This window comes from Vulpes vulpes, chromosome 2, assembly GCF_048418805.1.
Source record: "Vulpes vulpes isolate BD-2025 chromosome 2, VulVul3, whole genome shotgun sequence".
Classification (NCBI taxonomy): domain Eukaryota; kingdom Metazoa; phylum Chordata; class Mammalia; order Carnivora; family Canidae; genus Vulpes; species Vulpes vulpes.
In genome coordinates, this window is record NC_132781.1 from 136019017 (window position 1) to 136037512 (window position 18496).

Here is an 18496-nt window from a genome sequence, read left to right on the forward strand (position 1 = left end):
TTTCATATGTATATGAGGATGTCATTGTTAAAATGTTCAAAAGAAAATTATGTATGTGATTTATATTTTATTATTTCCTCCTAGGATGTAATTTTTTCAATACCATGATTCCTGTCATATTGTCAGTAGTGATTTGATGGGTAATATGCCAGAAATAATTAGATAAAAAAAAGGTGATGCAAACGTCAAGACAATATAGCTTTCTGGTGAAAAGCCTCAAGCGAAATCATGCATGTTACATTGTAGAAATCACCGATCGCATACATTTAAGAAGTCTTCAGGATAACAGGCATGATGGAAAATGGAGCTAAATGCAGGAAGCGTGGGATGCAGCATATTTCATAGGCATATGCTTGCTACTGACCCCCACCTGCAATTTCTGCTAAATGAAACATGTGTTTTAGAAAATGCTACTCTTTGGATAAATTCAGACTTTGGTGTATTGTCAGTGGGAAGGTGTTAGATCCCTCCCTTTTCCTTTGAGTAGGAAAAATTTCATCTTTCTCTGGAAGGCAGGCAGCTGTCCTTTGTTTTTAGTCCTTTTCCTGACAGGTTTGAAAATTTTTCTTTGGGGGAGAAAAAGACCTGCAGTTTGAACTATTTTGTTACTTTCGTTGACCTTAGAGATTAGAGCTTTATTTTAAAATTTCAAATGGCTGTTTTAAAATTCAGGATAAGGTCATTGATGGTTTTGGTGTGGCCTCCTGAGTGTAATGTCTCCTGGGACTTCAAAGAGCACAGAACCTGTACCCAGGTATCTTTTTACTTTTGCGCATTGGTGGCGTGGGTGATACATGTCTGGTTCACTTGTATGTTACTTTAATGAGTAACAAATATTTCTAAAATGAGCCAGTAATAACTTTGGACAGCAGTATTTTCATGTTACAGTATTAATATCAGGCAGGAATGAAGATGAATGTCAGCTGGAGCCAAATATGTCACCTGTTTTCAGAGTTGGCATGGGGACCGGGGTGTGTTTAGGCCCCCATGCTCTAGCCCACCCCGGGTGTCAGCATGCTCACTGCTTTCTGACCTGGGAGGACAGTGATGAGAAGCAATGGTCTTCTCTCTCACGTGTTCCTGGTGAAAGGAGCCTTGAAGCCAGAAAATGCCTGAGTGGTGTGTGATGTAGATACTCTGGGGGCTAATAGGGCCTGCAAGATAATGGAAGAGGAAGGAGAGTGTACAGATGTGGCTATGGGGCCAGGAGGGACGGAGTAGGTGTCCAGAGTGGTCTGTTCTCACCTGTAGGGCAGTGAGATCAGTTTCTCAATTTCCCAGCAAGTGGCCTCCTTCTTTTCCCCAGCTTCCTGATGAAATCCATAGTCAAACTTGAGTTTTATGTCATCGAAACCAAAGCTCAAGGAAGTTGACAGACTTGCCCCAAGCTACCGGGTTCCTCTTTGGCAGAGCCTGGACAGGGATAGCTGTCTGGCAGGGTGCTCTCTTCTAAAGACACTGGAGAGTTATGACTTCTGGGGAATGAGGGGAGGTTCTCCGTGCTGTTGAGAACAGGGTTCAAAGCCTTAGCCTGAGTCATTGTACCTGAAAGGCAAGAGCTATTGAATGAGTGCCTAGAGCGGTAAATTCCAGAAAAGATGAGGAGTATTAGGTTAGGAAATGAGGAGCTGTCCAATGTCCCCACAGGTGAACGGGGAGGTGTAGCATGTCTGGCACAGCGACTGAAAAGGGCACCTTTGGTTTTGTGGGATCTACATGTTTGTAAAAAAAAAAAAAAAAAAAAAAAAAAGGAATGACACTTTATTTAGAATCGGATTGTTTCAGAGCAGCCAGAAAGGTCATTTATTGACACTCAGGAGTCCCTGGAGGCCCAGAGACAGCTGAGAAGAAAGTAGAGGTCATACTGTGTAAATGGTCTCTGGCCACCCTCCTTCTCCTCCTGAGTCCCCAGGGGAGCCTCTAGCTTCTGTCCTAAAGCAATAGAGACCCTGCTCCTTTGCTCTTTGAAGACACAGGGCCCACGGAATCTGGAATTCCTCATGCTCTCTTTGGTGTGTTTGATGACCGACAACTTAGAACATGGTCATTTTTTTCCTTAGGAGCTAAAAATGCCTGACACCTTTCCTGTGTTCCCTTCACCTTGAAAGCACTTTTTCCTCCTTGGCGTAAAGCCTAACAGACAGTAGGGTGGTTAGCAACTAAAATTGGAGAGTCAGCCGGGAAGAGTTGATATCCCAGACTGCCTTTCCTTGACTGTGTGGTCTTAGGAAGTCAGCTGACTTCTCTAAATGCCAATTTCCTCGTCTGTAAAATGGGGATCAAGTCTAATTCATAGAGTTAGTGTGAGGATTGAATGAGATGAACCATATGGAGTGCTTAGAACAGGGATTGGCACATAGTGTGTGTGGTCAATAAATGCTGGCTATTAATTACTTAGAAGTAAAACATGGAAGAAAATAAAGTGCAAAAACCGAGGAGGAATTTAAGTGTAAATACGGAAATTTGTATTTTTGAACAGATCTCACAGCTGCATTGGTCATTGGCATCCTGGGTTCTCTTTAGCACTCACATTGCAGTCTGGTTACCTTCCCAGTAATGGATGCTTAGGTATGTTCCTTGGAATGGTCTCTGTTTCCTTTGTAAGTTTCTATGATCTCCATATTACCTTTTCTTAAATACAACACATCCTGTAGCCATTGGCATTGATCTTACACATGGAAGAAGTCATCGAACAGTGAATGGAAGATTTATCCACTTGGCCACATAGACTTATCTGGTCAATGAACATAAATAAAAGACATATGAGGGGCACCTGGGTGGCTCAGAGGTTGAGTATCTGCCTTTGGCTCAGGGCGTGATCCTGGAGACCCAGGATCAAGTCCCACATCGGGTTCCCTGCATGGGGACTGCTTCTCTCTCTGCCCCTGTCTCTGCCTCTCTCTTTGTGTCTCTCTCTGTGTCTCTTATGAATAAATAAATAAAATCTTAATAAATAAATAAAAGACACCTGAATTTTTGATCTGTTGTTTGAGAGTAACAACCAGGATATGGTAGTTAATGCATCTTGTGGCTTGTAGGTCCACTTTGCAGAAGCGGAAGTAGTGATCGCTGCCATATGTGTATAAAAAAACACAATGGGACAATCTTATGATGGATTGTGTTGATGGTACTAGAAATTACATTCAGAGCATCTGGCAACTCTTGCTGGTGGGATGTGGGATGGGTAGCAGCGCTGTTCTTCTGCTGTGGCTGTTGTGAAGGGAGAGACCTCCTTGGTCAGGAAACCATTCTCACAATCCCCACTCACCAGGGCTCCCTTGGCTTGTAGGTGGGTGGTCCAGGAGCCACAGGCTGAGAGCTGCTGGTAGGAAGTGGTTTAGGTCAGTGGGGTGCGGTGGGCGAGGTTAAGTCTGGAAACTTCCCCGAATTTTGGTTTTTAAGAAACTCTTCACAGTCCTCAGTGAACATTCAGTTCCTGAAGAGAGGGGGTTAATCAGAATGAATGTTTCTGTTAGGATAACCAAGATGGAACTAGTGAAGAGACGTCACTTCTTAAATTTGTCAAACAAACAAAAAACCTGACCAGGTAAATCAGATGGCAGACCTGTATCCTTACACCAAACATTACCATGGACAGTGATGACAAAATGTCAGTCTACCCCTTTGTTAAAAATATATGTAACCAAATGCTTCCTCTGCCTCCACCCCCACCCCCATTTTTCTCAGGATTTAGAATTGTTTTTGTTGGTGAGCCATTTATTGTAATAATGATTAAAATTTAAATTTTATCCTATTATAATGTCGATGGATTTTGAGTGTCCTTGTAAACTATGCCTGTGATAGGGTATGCGTGGGGTGTATTCATACAAATACTTTTTTTTTAAGTACCATGAAGCCCCTGGCTTTAGATTACAATTAATGACAGAGCCTAAGAAATTTTATTTGAATACACACGCAACAGCATTAAACATTGAGGTTGGTATTTTTTGATTTGACTCATAATATTGTGAACATATTCCACGACGGTATAAAATCGCAGGAAAAAATGACTTTATTAACGGAAATTAGGCTAGGTCCTAATTATTACCTGTGAATAGTGTCGTCATTTGAAGTTTTTATTGCATTTTAACACATGGCTTATCTTGATGAGAAAATATGTAGCAAAGGGTAAATGTAGCAATTTCCTTTTACTATTCCCTCTGCTAAGTCATTATTGCTTGATGTTATTTTTCAGCAGCCTTTCATTTTTGTCCCAAATGTTTTTGCCTCTGGCTGGTTTTATTTCTTTAAAACGTATGTATCACTTCTCAAAGTGATGCATTTTGACAGGTAATCGATATTTTTTCAAACTAGATTTGATGCTGCAATGGTCATAATCTTCATCTTAGACTTAGTTAATGGTTGAATACTAAACTGGATTTTTATCTCAAAATATTCTTTTGTTAAGAAACATACTTTGCCCCTTAACCAAATTCCTTTTTATCGCTCCCACCCACCAAACATCCCTAGCTGCCACAGTGGGGGGGATGCATAGAGTCCACTTATCTGGGATACACATCACTTGACTTTTTGACAGTGTGTCCTCGAAATGTCTTGAGATAGCATTTCCAACTTGCTTACCCGATTGGTCACAGAAAAGGTACTTCTGGACACTCCCTTTTTTTCTTATTTTTTTTTTCCCCTCCTGGCAACTATTATTTTTATTTCAAGGGGAAAAATCTTTTCTTTGTTTTTCTTTTTTAAAAAAACATTTTATTTATTCGTGAGCGACCCAAAGAGAGAGGCAGAGACACAGGCAGAGGGAGAAGCAGGCTCCATGCAGGGAGCCCGATGTGGGACTCGATCTTTGGACCTGAGATCACAACCTGAGCCGAAGGCAGATGCTCAGCCACTGAGCTACCCAGGCAAGTGTCCCAGGAAAAATCTTTTCCCTTCTTTGTTTGCATTGAACACTTGGTACCCTCAGACTGAGGGTACTGACCAGCACAATGAGGATCCCAGTATTCAGAGCATAAGCATGTGTGAGGACACCATGCTTGGCTTTTGCTTCTGAAAATTCAGCTTCTTAGGTCATGATTTTTTTTTTCTTTGCCTAAAACCAGCTAGGGCTTCCTTCTGCTTCTGTGTGCAGAGGACAGTGATAGTCTGAGTTGGTAAATATATTCTCACCTGCTGCCAAGGCACTTTGTCTAAGATGGCACGTCAAATTTCAGGCAATTGTTTCTGCTTCTCCCTCAGGAAGGTGACTTGAGGGAGGAAGGTCAACAACTGTCACACCTTTTGTTTTCCTTGAAGGAAAAGATGAAAGTACAGGTGGGCCTGTCACGAATGGGTATCTCTCTCCACCAGCTTTGCAGATCCCCCACAGGTGGCACGCCGGCCTTACTCCCTGGGCTCTGAGACTTTTTCTTTGGGTTGTTTCCTTTTTAGTTTTGGTTTTGTTCTTGTTTTGTCCTTCCATGTAAACAGACGCGTACGGTTTTTTAGAAAATTGTTTTATAGATGGTCATTTGTACCAGAATTTGTTGGTACCTTCTGGCTTGCACAGTGATCACTTAGGTGCTGTTTCTTTTAGAAATTGTACTACTTCTGCACATGAGAGAGAGAGAGAGAGAGAATATGAGAGAGAGAAAACAGAGAACTCCCTGGGGTTTTCTTAAGTCGTGTCAGAGGAGTACACCTAAGTGCAAGAACACCCTAATACCCTTCTCCGCCAGTGCCTCTGCTAGTGGTGCTATTTCTTGACAAGGTTTCTCTTTGGGTGTCTGAAGATATATGCAAAGACTGTTTGAGAACATAAAATGCAATCAATTTTCCTCAGTGGTTAGACCCATAAATCCCCAAGCTATTTTTAATGACATAATCTAATCAATTGATGGCACTCCTAATAGTACGTTGACAGCCAGAAAGAGACAGAAAAGCGAGTGTAATAGCAGGTGGATGGGGAAGGAACCTCTAGACACTTTCACCCCCTCCTCCCACGTTTAGAAATGAGATATCTGGATTCGGTAAAACCCGGGAAATGTGGATTTTTGGAAAAAAATATTCCTGACCTCCTTTCTTTCAAGAGGCTGTCTAATGGAGGGAGTGAGGGAAGTGGGGGTGTTCTGACAGATTGCAGGTATTCCTAGAATCCCGCATCCTCAGAAGCAAAGTATAATAATCTCAATTTAAATATCTTTAGAAATCGGAGGGGGGAGGAATAATTTATTATAAATTGGCAGCATTGTATATTGTTACTACTGTGCCAGGCCAGTAATGAAAACTTAATATTCATCTCCTGGTTGCTTCGAATTTGAAATAAGATGAGGATGAGCAGAGTAAACAAGCTGTAACAGACTGTGAAATTGCACATGATGGGAATCTTTTTTTTTTTTTAGCTGCTTATAGACTGGAAATAGGTTAATATTCCAACTAATGATGGCTCTTATGACTTCTTCTGCCTTTCTACATTTTGGTCAGGTATCAACCAAACTAAGTTACTATCAGGAGGGACATTCATATGTGAAATGTTTCTATCTTCGGGCCAGGAGTCTCCTGGCAAGGTATTTATGTAAATGAATTGGCTTTCACACCGGGAGGTAGGGAGGTAGCAAGTGCTCTGCTGAGGCTGGAAGGGCAGCCACCCGGAGCCCTCTGTTTGCAGGGTTTCAGGCAGCGTGCGTGTTCTGCTACATTTTTTTTTTTCCTTTGATGCCATCAGAAGAGGTGAGCGGGAGGCTTGGGTGGTGCTCCTTGGCCGACCAGCTGTGCCCTAGTTTCTCACTGGCCCAGTCGCTGGCTGCCTTTTACAGAGGTGTCTATCCCCACTGATTTACTTAGCCACTCTGACCTTCTGGTTGCTTTCACGAGGGGCTCGACCCGGAGCTCCCTCCCTCCCAAAGCCATTTACCGTCCAGAATGCCGGAGCCAGCATTTTGAAGAAGGAAGAACAGGGATCCCAGCGTTTCCAGCCCGCCCGCGGGGCCACCTCCTCCCGGCTCCGCCCGGCTCAGTGCATTAGGTACCTGAGCCCACTTGCTGCGCTCTGGCTCGGGAACTGCAAGCGGCCGCTATCGCCGAAGTTGCTGGAGTGCATAACTAAGCGGGACCAGCTGACTCAGGGGCTCCAATCAGCTAGGGCGTGATGTAAGTGTTCGGCAGCTGCCGGCTCCGAATTAGCGTGCCCAAGTAGAGGTAGCGCAGCAGGGCCGGCCGCTGGCGCGGCTCAGAGAAAGCGGAGGGGGACATGGATGAGTCCAGCATCCTAAGACGAAGAGGGCTCCAGGTAGGAGATCCTTCCGTTCTCGAAAGGTAGCATCCCCAGTGGCCGGCCGGGGAGGCTGTCAAAGTTCCCTTGTCATTCCTTTACTGGGCGCGGATAATGTGCACGGTCTCCCCCGGGCACCGTGATGCACCACGCCTCTAGTTCCAGGGCTCGGGGACACCTCACAGGGTTCGGCGGGCAGAGGGCTCTTTTGTCAGAGACAATAGGTGGGACTTTTCGTTGGCTACTTGGAGCCTTGTTTTTTCTGCTGGTTGTTCAAGAATAGTGAAACCGTGGCTGGCGGTGACAGCTGATGAGCCGCCCTGGCGTGCTGTCAAGTGTCTGGGAAGTCTGGCCGAGGGTGGCAACTCCGTCCGGTTCTGGGAACACGGGCCCCAGTGTTGTGGCCGGGATCAAGCTGCAAGGGGCAGCAGCATCTGTCTGAGGGTCTTGCAGATGTGTGCAGCTGCCGAGAGTTTTCATCTGTCGGGGAGACGAAAGTTTCTGCTGGCAGCTCAATCAAAGTTGGCTGTCAGTTGTTTGTGTTGTGATGGGGGAAAGATCCCCATCTTACTGCCTTCAGTTCTGTGCCCAAGCTTCCCTAATTAAATTACTCTGACTTCAGAGTACAAATGTATTCCAAGTTAAAACTTGGCAAATCAGACAACTTAAAGAAAAAAAAAAAACATCTGCTTAGCAGTTTGTAAGTTTAAGGAAGCCAGAACATAAGTATGTTCAAAATTAGTATGTTTAACTCTTTGATGAATCCTTTTCCTGTGTGTGAGGTTTTTTTTTTTTTTTTTTCCTGGAAGACTCTAACGATTTAGCCATTGTTAAACTCTCATTCATTATTTTGGGGGGAAAATTTTCAAATGCATGCTCGACAGTACAGATTATATAGCACATTGAGAAATGCTTTCAGATAGTCGATAATAGGCTTCGACTCCCCGCTGGTCCAGTCGTCTGCTTTTTTTGTTCTAAGTGTCCGTTACTAATACTATTACTATTCATCTTATGATATTGTGGGCGAATTAAAGGATGATTTGCAGGTAAACAGAAGAGGGGTTAAAGAAATTGGGGTCAAATGTCATGTATTGTTCCCCACCTAAGTAAACAGGCTGCCTCTTCAATGATTTTCACTGTGGTCATTGTTTTGAATGTACAGTGTGGTTAGTCACGGCCGTGGATTTCCTCCTCTTTGTTTTCATCACATCTATAAAGTTCTGGTAATGCACAGCTGTTTGTTGTGGCTCCACATCCTCTTTGGGGTCCGTGGTTAAATATGGAAAAAAGTCTCTTTGTTAAGAAGATGATAAACTGTTAAGCTCCCTGGTGGTTCAGCTTATCCAGAAGGGGCAGTTCTGCTAAGTCTTTCCTTTTTTGCATTTTAGACCATTGTTTAATGTATATTTGATAGGGAACTCCCTTCTTGTGGTTTCTTTCTGGGTATATAGTCTCAATACAATACATGAGGACACGGGTGGTTGAAACATATGGTGCTCTTGAGGGGTGGGGATCTCCTGCAACTTTTAATTTCAGAGATCCGTAATGACCGTGGTTATTTAAATCACCGGAGTTACTTTCCATCTAAAACATTTGCAACGGAACAAAGGAAGCGCACCTCGTGCATACAGTACTTAGAGTCCTAGACCGTCCTCGTACTTAGAATACTTTTCCTACAGCTGCCACGACCGACCGACCGCACAGTGACAAAGAGCATCTGCTGTGTCGCGAATGAGATAGAGGTCTTCCCTCTGCGAGCAATAACAGCATCAAAGTGTCTAAAAGTTCATAACTTGACTTTGGCCCACATGAAGCTTTCCTTTCATTCCTTTTGTATCTATTCTTCTTCTTCTTTTTTTTTTTCTTTTTCAAAAAGAGGCCTCTGACACAGGGGAGCTGTTTCAAGAAATTCCTGTACAAGGAATCGACGTGCAAAATACAAAATCTGAGTACTTTTAGCTGTAGGACAAAAGGTGTCACTGTGGAGTTGGCGGGAGTGACGCCACCTAGTGAGTTGAAGAATTAAGTTACTTTTCAGATTTGCACTTTTTGGAACCTCCCAACCTGGGAATGAGGCACATCCATGGTAGTGAAGCTGGTCTGAGACGTGTGAGTTTCGTACTCAGGATTCCGACTGCCTGTCTGTGAGGTCACCTTGAACCAGTCCTCCGTGTCTGTGTATTTTTCCATAAAATGCACATTTTTATTTTTATTTTTTTAAATGCACATTTTTAATTTAGTGTGAGTGTCCTAAGGAGGAGATAGGTATAAATGAGGGTCTTTAAAAGTGAATGGCTCCATAATAAACACACTGGCCTGTAGTAGGCACTCAATAAATACTGTGTGGTCGAAAAGCAAGGGATACTTTTTGTTCTTTATATATAACGTGTCGTACCTAGCAAGGTGACGTAGTGACATCGTTGCTCCATGTACGCCATTTGAGTTTGTTTTTAAGTTACAAGACTTAGCAGGACAGACAGTACACGTTACTTATTTACAGGGATCGTCTTGACAGGCCTGCGGGATTTTATATACTAGCAAGAGTCAGGTTGGCGTGCCAACCTGTGTGTATGGCACAGACCAGTTTTTTAAGTAACAAAGAGCCTAGTCAAAAACCTGGAAAACACAGATATTCTAATTCCCCAAAATGTGATTCTCTAATAGCGTGGTATGTGTTTAGCGTGAAATAATGCAGTATCGGTTTAGAACCTACTTTAGGCTTCAGTGCCTCTGGCTCTTCCAACACAGGATTACTAGTGGTTTTTTTTAAAACGGGGTCTTGGCGAAATTTTTTAATCAGAACGTGTAATTTCTCGAGGCAGGACTACCCCATGGAAGGGTCACACAATGGGGTGGCTTGTCTTAAATGCACTTTTCCTTCTTTTCTGTGTATTAATATGTCCAGTACTACTGATGGCATTTCAGTCACTGCCTTTGAAATGAGAACGAGAGAGAGACAGAGAGAGAGAGAGAGACCCCACTGACTCCCACTGTTAGAACCTGGGAAACTTTTCAGATAGGATATCAAAACATGGGAAATTCTGACGGCTGGATGGGCTTGGTGGACCTTGGACGTGGGGTGATTGGAATTTTTAGACAGGTCTCATTCATCAGAGGATAACTGGCTCCTTTCGGGGCTAATATTCCTTGCACACGATCGTATTTTGTGAATGTCAGGGAGGTTGATTGTTCCGGTGATTTCGTTACATGTTCACACTGTATGTGTGTTAAGGCAAGTGTCCCAACCCCGGGTACCATGGCTCCCAGCATTGTCGTAGGGTTCCCGTCTTGTCCATTTGCTTTTCCCTCTTCCGCAGTTTCCTTTTACCATTTCATTCCACTTTCAGACCCTCACATGCAGCTGGAAGGTTGAATTTTTTCCCCTCTGTGACGCAGCCAACGACTAGATCTTTTGAATTTAGACATGCAGACTGGTGTGTTTTGTCTTGTTTGCTTTCCCTTACACCTGACTTCTGTCTCCCAGCCTTAACTGAAACGACGACAGAAAGCTGACCGTACTCTGGTCTAGGCTCCGGTTCTCCAGTGGCTGTCGTCTTGGGTTCAATGTTAGTGAGCGGAGAAGCCGGAGGACCCTTTGGTTCTCTGTCAACTTTAAAGTGATGCTGGGTGTGTTTACCCTGGACCCCTAAATTCTGTCTCAGTATCATTGTGTGGGGCTCTTACTCTGTTCTCACTCATTCGAAGATCCCGTGTAGTTACAGGGAAGAACCGTAGTGAGAGGATTGATAATAAAAAGTCATGATAAGGGCAGCCAGGGGGGCTCAGCAGTTTAGTGCTGCCTTTGGCCCAGGGCATGATCCTGGGGTCCCGGGATTGAGTCCCACGTCGGGCTCCCTGCATGGAGCCTGCTTCTCCCTCTGCCTGTGTCTCTGCCTCTCTTTCTCTCTGTATCTCTCTCAGGGATAAATAAATGAAATCTTAAAAAAAGAAGAAAAAAGTCATGATAATAATACCTTGGCATAAGGTTCTTTTGTTCTTCAAAGGTTTCAGGGACACAAAGCGGGTTTTTGGGGACAAGAGGAATGAAGATGGTAAATGAACTTTTTTAAAAATTCTTTTCTCTTTCCTTTTTTTTTTTTTTTTCAATAGAGCACATGCAAGAGGAAGGGCAGGGGAGAGAGAGAGACTCCTAAGCAGTACCCCCCTGGGCATGGAGCCTGGTGCGGGGCTCGCTCCTGCGGCCCTGAGATCATGCCCTGAGCCGGTAACAAGAGTAGGACTCTTAACTGACTGCCCCCCTCCCACCCCCGGCAGGCACCCCAATGGTAAAAGAACTTTTGGTAGTTACGAGTACCTAATGGACGAGACCAGGTGTGGCCATACCCGAAGTGGAGTTTCTAGGCTCTTGAATGTGTTCAGTTTTTGTCTCTGAGACGGCAATAACAAGTTGCATTTCCTGGTTCACAGAGGACAAGGGTGGGATGCCCTCACAATCTTATTTTCCCTCAAATTTCTATTTTGTGCTCAAAGAGTTGTTTTTTCTTTTCTTTTCTTTTTTTTTAAAATTTATTTATGATAGTCACACAGAGAGAGAGAGAGGCAGAGACACAGGCAGAGGCAGAGACAGAAGCAGGCTCCATGCACCGGGAGCCCAACGTGGGATCCGATCCCAGGTCTCCAGGATCGCGCCCTGGGCCAAAGGCAGGTGCCAAACCGCTGCGCCACCCAGGGATCCCAGAGTTGTTTTTTCTTGAGACACCTGGGTGGCTCAGCGGTTGAGCACCTCCCTTCGGCCCAGGGCGTGATCCTGGAGACCCGGGATCGAGTCCCACATCGGGCTCCCTGTGCGGAGCCTGCTTCTCTCTCTGCCTGTGTCTCTGCCTCTCTCTCTCTCTCTCTCTGTGTCTCTCAGGAATAAATAAATAAAATCTTTAAAAAAAATGAATTGTTTTTTCTTAACACCTTTTGGTAGCAGTGTAAAATAAACAAATTTGAATACTGGCTCCCGTTTTGCACCTTCTTATCCTCTGATACAGCTGATAAACCGGAAAATTGTCATCTCTGCATTTGTCAAGGAAAGACTAATTCTTCAAGTCATCTCATTCCCACCTTTGATTTCTCCATCTGTTGCCTCCCGTCCCCAAGCCCTAATCATTCTACCATAAAAATATGTCCAATGTCTAGGGCTACTCTCTTTCCCTCTGCATTTCTGAAATGTTTGGTATCTCTTTGTGTCTAGGCCCTCCTCCAATCCATGCTGGTTGTCAGCCTGGATCCGCACACCAACTCCATGGGTTAAAACTCCCCTGTGACTTACTATCTACTGCTGGATAGAGTTAAAACCTATCCTACTCTTTTTAGTTTAGCCACTATTTTGGTTTCTTTTTTTTTTTTTAAGCTTTTATTTCTTTATTTGAGAGAGAGAGAGAGAGAGATTGTGAGCAAGGGGGAAGAGCAGAGGGAGAAGCAGACTCCCCGCTGAGCAGGGAGGCCAACATGGGGCTCGATCCCAGGATCCCGGGATCATGGCCTGAGCCGGAGGCAGATGCTTAACTGAGCAGCCCAGGTGCCCCTACTTTTTTCATTTCATTGCCAACTGTGTTTGTCTTCCAAAACCCTATCCTATCACCCCTTCTCCAGATATCATAGATTCCCTTTACCTGAAAGGTTCTTGCCTTATGTTGCCCAAATTCTTGCTGCTCATTAGAGATCACAGTAAATTCTCATTCTTTGATGAAATTTTCTGTAATGACTGCAGTCCATTCTGGATTTTATGGTGGTCATCATCTATTTTATTTGCACACCTAATCGTGGGGCGTGATGCATTGTTGCAAAATTATTTGAACATCTGACACTGAAATGATAAACCCATTGAAGATTCATGGTTTTAGAGTAGGATATGTGTGTTCAGTGACCATGCATAGCTCCGTAACTTTAGACAAATTGCTTAACCACATCTGTGAAAGAGAAATAATCAGGTCTTTGAAGACTGGAGGGGGTTGTAAATTGTGTAGGCACTGTATCTGGCACATGGCACTTACTAAGTTAACCCAAGTACACTTGCCTCTGTATTGCCACAGAGCCTTGCATAGCCTGATTTTAAATAGTTCCATGTGGCTATCAGCCCGGGTCTGGGCGCTAAAAAGATGGCGTGTGTAAATCGGATAATTTGAAGAGAGTTTAATGAAAGGGAAGGTGTAAACAGCTTAGGCTGGGTGTGGGGTAAGTGGAAGGCATGGTGCAGAGCCAGCGGCTAGGACCATGGGGAGCCATTGTCTTCACTAGGCCTGCAGGAGCGAGGGACGGAGCAGTTGCAGAATGTCCAGACAGAGAAGGCAGGTGACAGGTGCCTAAGGTGAAGCTTAGGCGCAGGCCCATTGTGATTCTGTAGGGAGGTGCCCAGGGGCCACACAACCTTATTTTCCTCCATCTTTCTGAACTCTTATTGGTGCTTCCCATCGGCAAAACCCGGTCAGAATCCGGAGGAGCAAGGGAGCCCTTACGGATTGTCCAGATTGTCTGTGCAGGCCGACTGCAAGGCCTAGGGCATGGTGGGGAGCGGGTCTGGGTGGGCCATGGAAGCCCACACAGTATGTCATATAAGGAGCATGTGTTGAAACCCCTCCTTGCTCTTTTTGGCAGCATTTTGCCAGCCATGGTCAACATTCAGTTTTCATAGTGCAGATCTCTGGAGCCTGAAATGAGTTCAAGCATTTGAACAGATTTCAGAGCTGCTCTTTGGTGAAAAGCCCTGGCCCTCCAACCCTTTCCCACTAATGCATGATGATGTCTTTCTAGGCAGGCTCTGGATCCTCTTGAGAAAATGTTCCTCCCCCTTCCACGTTAGTGTCTGAAGGGCATGGGTCTCCTTTGAATCAATAATGCAAGACACCTGCACTGGGGAAGTCCTGCAAGCAGTCTCATTTTTGAATTGCTCTGCTCAGATCCTGGCTCAGAGAAGTAAGGTGGTGAGAGGAATATCCCAAGAGATCTCTTGCCATTCATCCCCTGGCTTCCCCGAGGTCTGCTCTGTCACAGTCTGACTGTCATCTCCGCTCCCCTGGAAACTCTTTGACAGAGTTACAACTTCACATCATGGCCTTGGCTCTTAGAGTTGCTCCAAGAAATAGCTGTGATTGCTCAGCTCTGCACTTTCTGTACAACTCCCCTCGAAGCCCTGTCCCTTGTGATCTGCATTGTCTCTCGCATTAGGCCCGCAATGCTAAATTAGCTTAGTGTCCACTACTCACAGACGTCCTTCCTTTCCAGGTGAACCAGTTGGCTCCTTTGAAACAGATCGTGAGAGCTGGCACTATCTGGCCCCCTCCCTCCCCTTTTTTTGGTTTCAGATGATCAGAACAGTTTCATACTCAGCTGCAATAAGTTTTGAGGTTAATGTAGCCACCACTTCTCCACTCTGGGGTTCTTAGTTCCCTCTTTGAGGAGTTGTGTGGCATTATGTGTTACATCTTTAAAAAGAACAAAAAACAAACAAACAAACAAAAAAACAAACCTGAGTTACCTGAAAAAGTTTTTCAAAGTAGATGAGGCCTGAAGATTTGATAATATTGCACTTAAAGCAGTGATATCATTTAAAGAATATTTTTAGAAGACGACTGAAAGACCAGCTAATCAATAAACTGGGTAAACTATAAAAACTGTGAATTACATGAACTTAGAGATCAATATGCATGCAGCCACCAATCATATTATTGTGGATACCAGGGTGTTTGGTTTTACTTGAAACTTAAATTTATTTTTTTTTTAAGACTTTTCATAGAGATGCAGAGAGAGAGAGAGGCAGAGACACAGGCAGAGGGAGAAGCAGGCTCCATGCAGGGAGCCTAACATGGGACTCGATCCCGGGTCTCCAGGATCATGCCCTGGGCTGCGGGCGGCGCTAAACCGCTGCGCCACCAGGGCTGCCCGAAACTTAAATTTAAAGTAAATTATGAGCAACGGTAAAGCTTTTTAAAATGTCTTAGAAATCATGTGTTTGTCTTGGGAGTAACCAAAAGCAAGGAGGTTGGCAAATGATTTCAGAGACACGCATGTTAGAATTAGAAGCCAGTGTCGCCATTAAAATCATGCTTTTGACAAATGTTTCACGATGGAGGAAAAACTGACAATAATAATGAGAAGGGAAAAAAGGAAACTGTCTATGTAACGTGTGTATAAGTCTATAAAACTGTGTAGCGTATACACACACATTAGTCTGTATGAGGCTGAGATGAGACGTTGGGGGTGGTGGAAAGAAACCAAAGAACTAACTCATGTCTAACATGTATTAAGAACCTGTTTTTTCTTCATGTAAAATAACAGGAAGAAAATGCACAAAGGGTTAACTGTATCCTGGTGGGATCTAAGAATTTTTTTTGTAACTATTCTATAATAAACATGTATAAAAAAATAAAATAAACATGTATAATCAGTCAAAAGTGGGACTTGGGGCCCTTTTTATTTATTTTTTTGCTCTATTGTCTAAAGAAAGTTTTATACCACTAACTAAGATCAATGAAAAGCTCTTAAAGATGGTTTTCTATATTGCATCTTTATGAAATTGAGGAAGGTTAATCAGTTCTAATGTGATGCATAGTTCCAAACCTTAGGACAGTGGTTCAACTGAGGATGTCCTTTTGACCCCCCCACCCCCACCCCCGAAGAGCCTCTAAAACCTGAGGCCTAGATGCATCCACATGGATTAAATTACGATCTCTCACTGGTGTAGCCAGGCTTGAAACCCACTGCTCCTGGGGGATTACTTGCCCAAGGAACCCAGAGTCATGGGACTTCCTACTTCTCCATCTCCAAATGGAGAGAACAAAGTTGAAACAACCTTGAAAAGGTCTGTGGCAGCTTTGGCCTCCTTTCTTCTAGTGAGACGTGGGTTTGTTTTTATGGAGAGGTAGTCGGAAGTGGACGTGTACTCCTCATATTTGTTTCTTGACTCTCTAATAGCAATATTAGTAATGTGATAGCTCAAGCCATTAACAAACCCCCCTTCAGCGGGCAGTTATTAGGCTGGAAGCAATCCTAGACCATTAACCTGAAAGGATCCGGGGTACTGCTGGTGTCCAGTTCCATTTTTTAAAAAAAGATTTATTTATTTATTTATTTATTTATTTATTTATTTATTTATTTGACAGCACAACCAGGGGGAGTGGCAGAGGGAGAGGGAGAAGCAGACTCCTTGCTGAGTAGGGAGTCCAACAAGGGGTTCGATCCCAGGACCCTGGGATCATGACCTGAGCCGAAGGCAGATGCTTAACCGACTGAGGCACCCAGGTGCCCCTGTCCAGTTCCATTTTTACATTTTTTAAAATTGCTGGCATGTGCCGTGTGGTTTACATCTAGAAACCACCTCAAAGGCACCATAAGACCGTAGCTTTGTCCCTTGAAGCGTTATCCTAAATGCTAGTGCTAACAAAACCTGGGGTTTGGAAGCTCTTATTGTAGATACTTTCCCATAGTGCCCTTGCTCGAGTCCTCAAAACATTTGCTACTCTTTGATTGTGAACACAGATGCTTTCGATTCGGGCAGCCAAGGATAGAAGTCCGTTCTTTGCCTTTCTTCTTTCTTCTTCTTTCTTCTTCTTTGATTTTTACTTATTTTGACAGACAGGGAGGGGGTGCACACAAGCAGGGGGAGTGGGAGAGAGAGGAGCCGGTTCCCCACCAAGTAGGGTGCCCAATGCAGGACTCAGTCCCAGGACGGTGGGATCCTGACCTGAGCCGAAGGCAGGTGCTTAACGGACTGAGCCACCCAGGTGCCCCCTCTTTGCCTTTCTTGCAATAAACATATAATAGTAACATCAGCAGCATATTTTGACTAGGTGGGTGTCAGATGACTGAGTATTGTGTCTTAGGTTTATAGCACTGGTGAGGGGGGGCTTCTCGCATGGTGGGGGAGACACAGAGCCGGGGTGGGGTCCCGCGTCTGTCACAGTGCAGGGGGCGCGGGTGCGGTGCCAGAGGCTTTGTGCAGGTGGGGATATTGTTGCCTGGCGGCAAGGGATGACCAGGCTTGGGTGAGCCATGAAGGGTGTGCCAGGCCGGAGAAGCAGCTGCGCCGTGCCAAGCCAGGGTGGCCCTGGGAGGTGCCCCTCCCTTTGGCAGGAGCTATAGGTGGTGCCTGGGAGAGGGAGGCAGTGACCAGCTGGAGGCCGAGGAGCCACGCCTTGCTGAGGGACCTGGACGGTGCTGTCCAACAATAGGAAGCCGCCGAAAGATTCTAAGCAGGTCACAATGATCTTGTACCAGCTGTCAGCTGTCGTCACTCGTGAATGGAGAGTGCCCGGGAAGGGGCTGGGAACAGCTAGAAGGCTAGGAGTGGGCAGGTGAGCAGTGCCACTGCTGCCCCAAGGCTGTGGCTGCAAGTGTTGAGAAGAGGCAGCTCAGTACATTTAAGGCACGGTGACCTGTTGGGGTGGCCAGGGAAGGAGCTGGGAGGAGCTGCAGGTGAAAGCTAGGTTTCAGATGGTAGGTGCAGCAACAGCTAGAGGCCAGAAATAAGAATGGTCTGGATGGTGAGAAGATGACTAGCTGTGTGCATATGGTGGTGGAAGCGCCTGTGGAAGCCGGTGGAAGCACCTCGTAGGTATGTGAGAAAGCAGCTGGATGTATGGGGTTGAGACCTGCTTCCACAGAGAGGTCAAGGCCAGTTATAGATTCTGAAGTCATCTGCTTTAAATAATTAATCGAACTGCGTTATGCATAATAAGAGTGCAATTTCTCACGGACTAATAGATTTCTGCTACAATAGCTTTCAAGAATTACTATTATGTGTATTTTAATACTTAATCTTGCAGGCTGGTTACAATTATGTAAGGAGCAAAGTCGTTTTATGCTTTAGTGTCAGGTCTTGAAAATAACGTATCCGATTTTGAAGAGATAGGGGTTTTGTGTGTGTGTTTTTGTGCGTGTGCGCATGTGTGTTTTTGCAGATTGCTTCCAACTTTGACAACTTGCCTACAAGTCTCATTTCAATACAATCTTGAAAAGGCAAAATGAAACATCTCAAACTAGAGGCTGTAATGGAAACAGCAATTCATTCTTAAATGAAGATGATGAGGTTGGTACCATATTGCATGAAACAGTGAGTGAATTTAAAACCTGAGTGCGAGTACGTCAAATTCAGCCAAGATTTTTGTTCCCTTTGAAGGGAATATCTGTCACTGAAGATAGGGGATACAACCAGGAAAGACAGATGGCATGTGTACAATCTTATCAATTTTCCGACACCCTGTTGCCAATTTGCGTATGTATACACAAAGACATTAAATCACATTGATAAAAAACTGAACCATCTCGGGAGTTAAAGGTAGC

General features: G+C 44.6%; 1 protein-coding gene and 1 long non-coding RNA gene across 2 annotated transcripts in view; one reads left to right on the forward strand and one right to left on the reverse strand.

Moving 5' to 3' along the window:
* The window catches only part of MAST4 (microtubule associated serine/threonine kinase family member 4), a gene marked incomplete at its 3' end in the record, with an annotated part of 472864 nt that overhangs the window by 200503 nt on the left and 253865 nt on the right, over positions 1-18496 (forward strand). The gene's annotated exons all lie outside the window — the stretch shown is intronic.
* LOC140597959 (uncharacterized) lies at positions 1717-7062 on the reverse strand. The gene is made up of 2 exons (XR_012000037.1): positions 6854-7062; positions 1717-3436 (listed from the first exon to the last, which is right to left on the reverse strand). It is a non-coding gene; the product is annotated as an uncharacterized lncRNA (long non-coding RNA).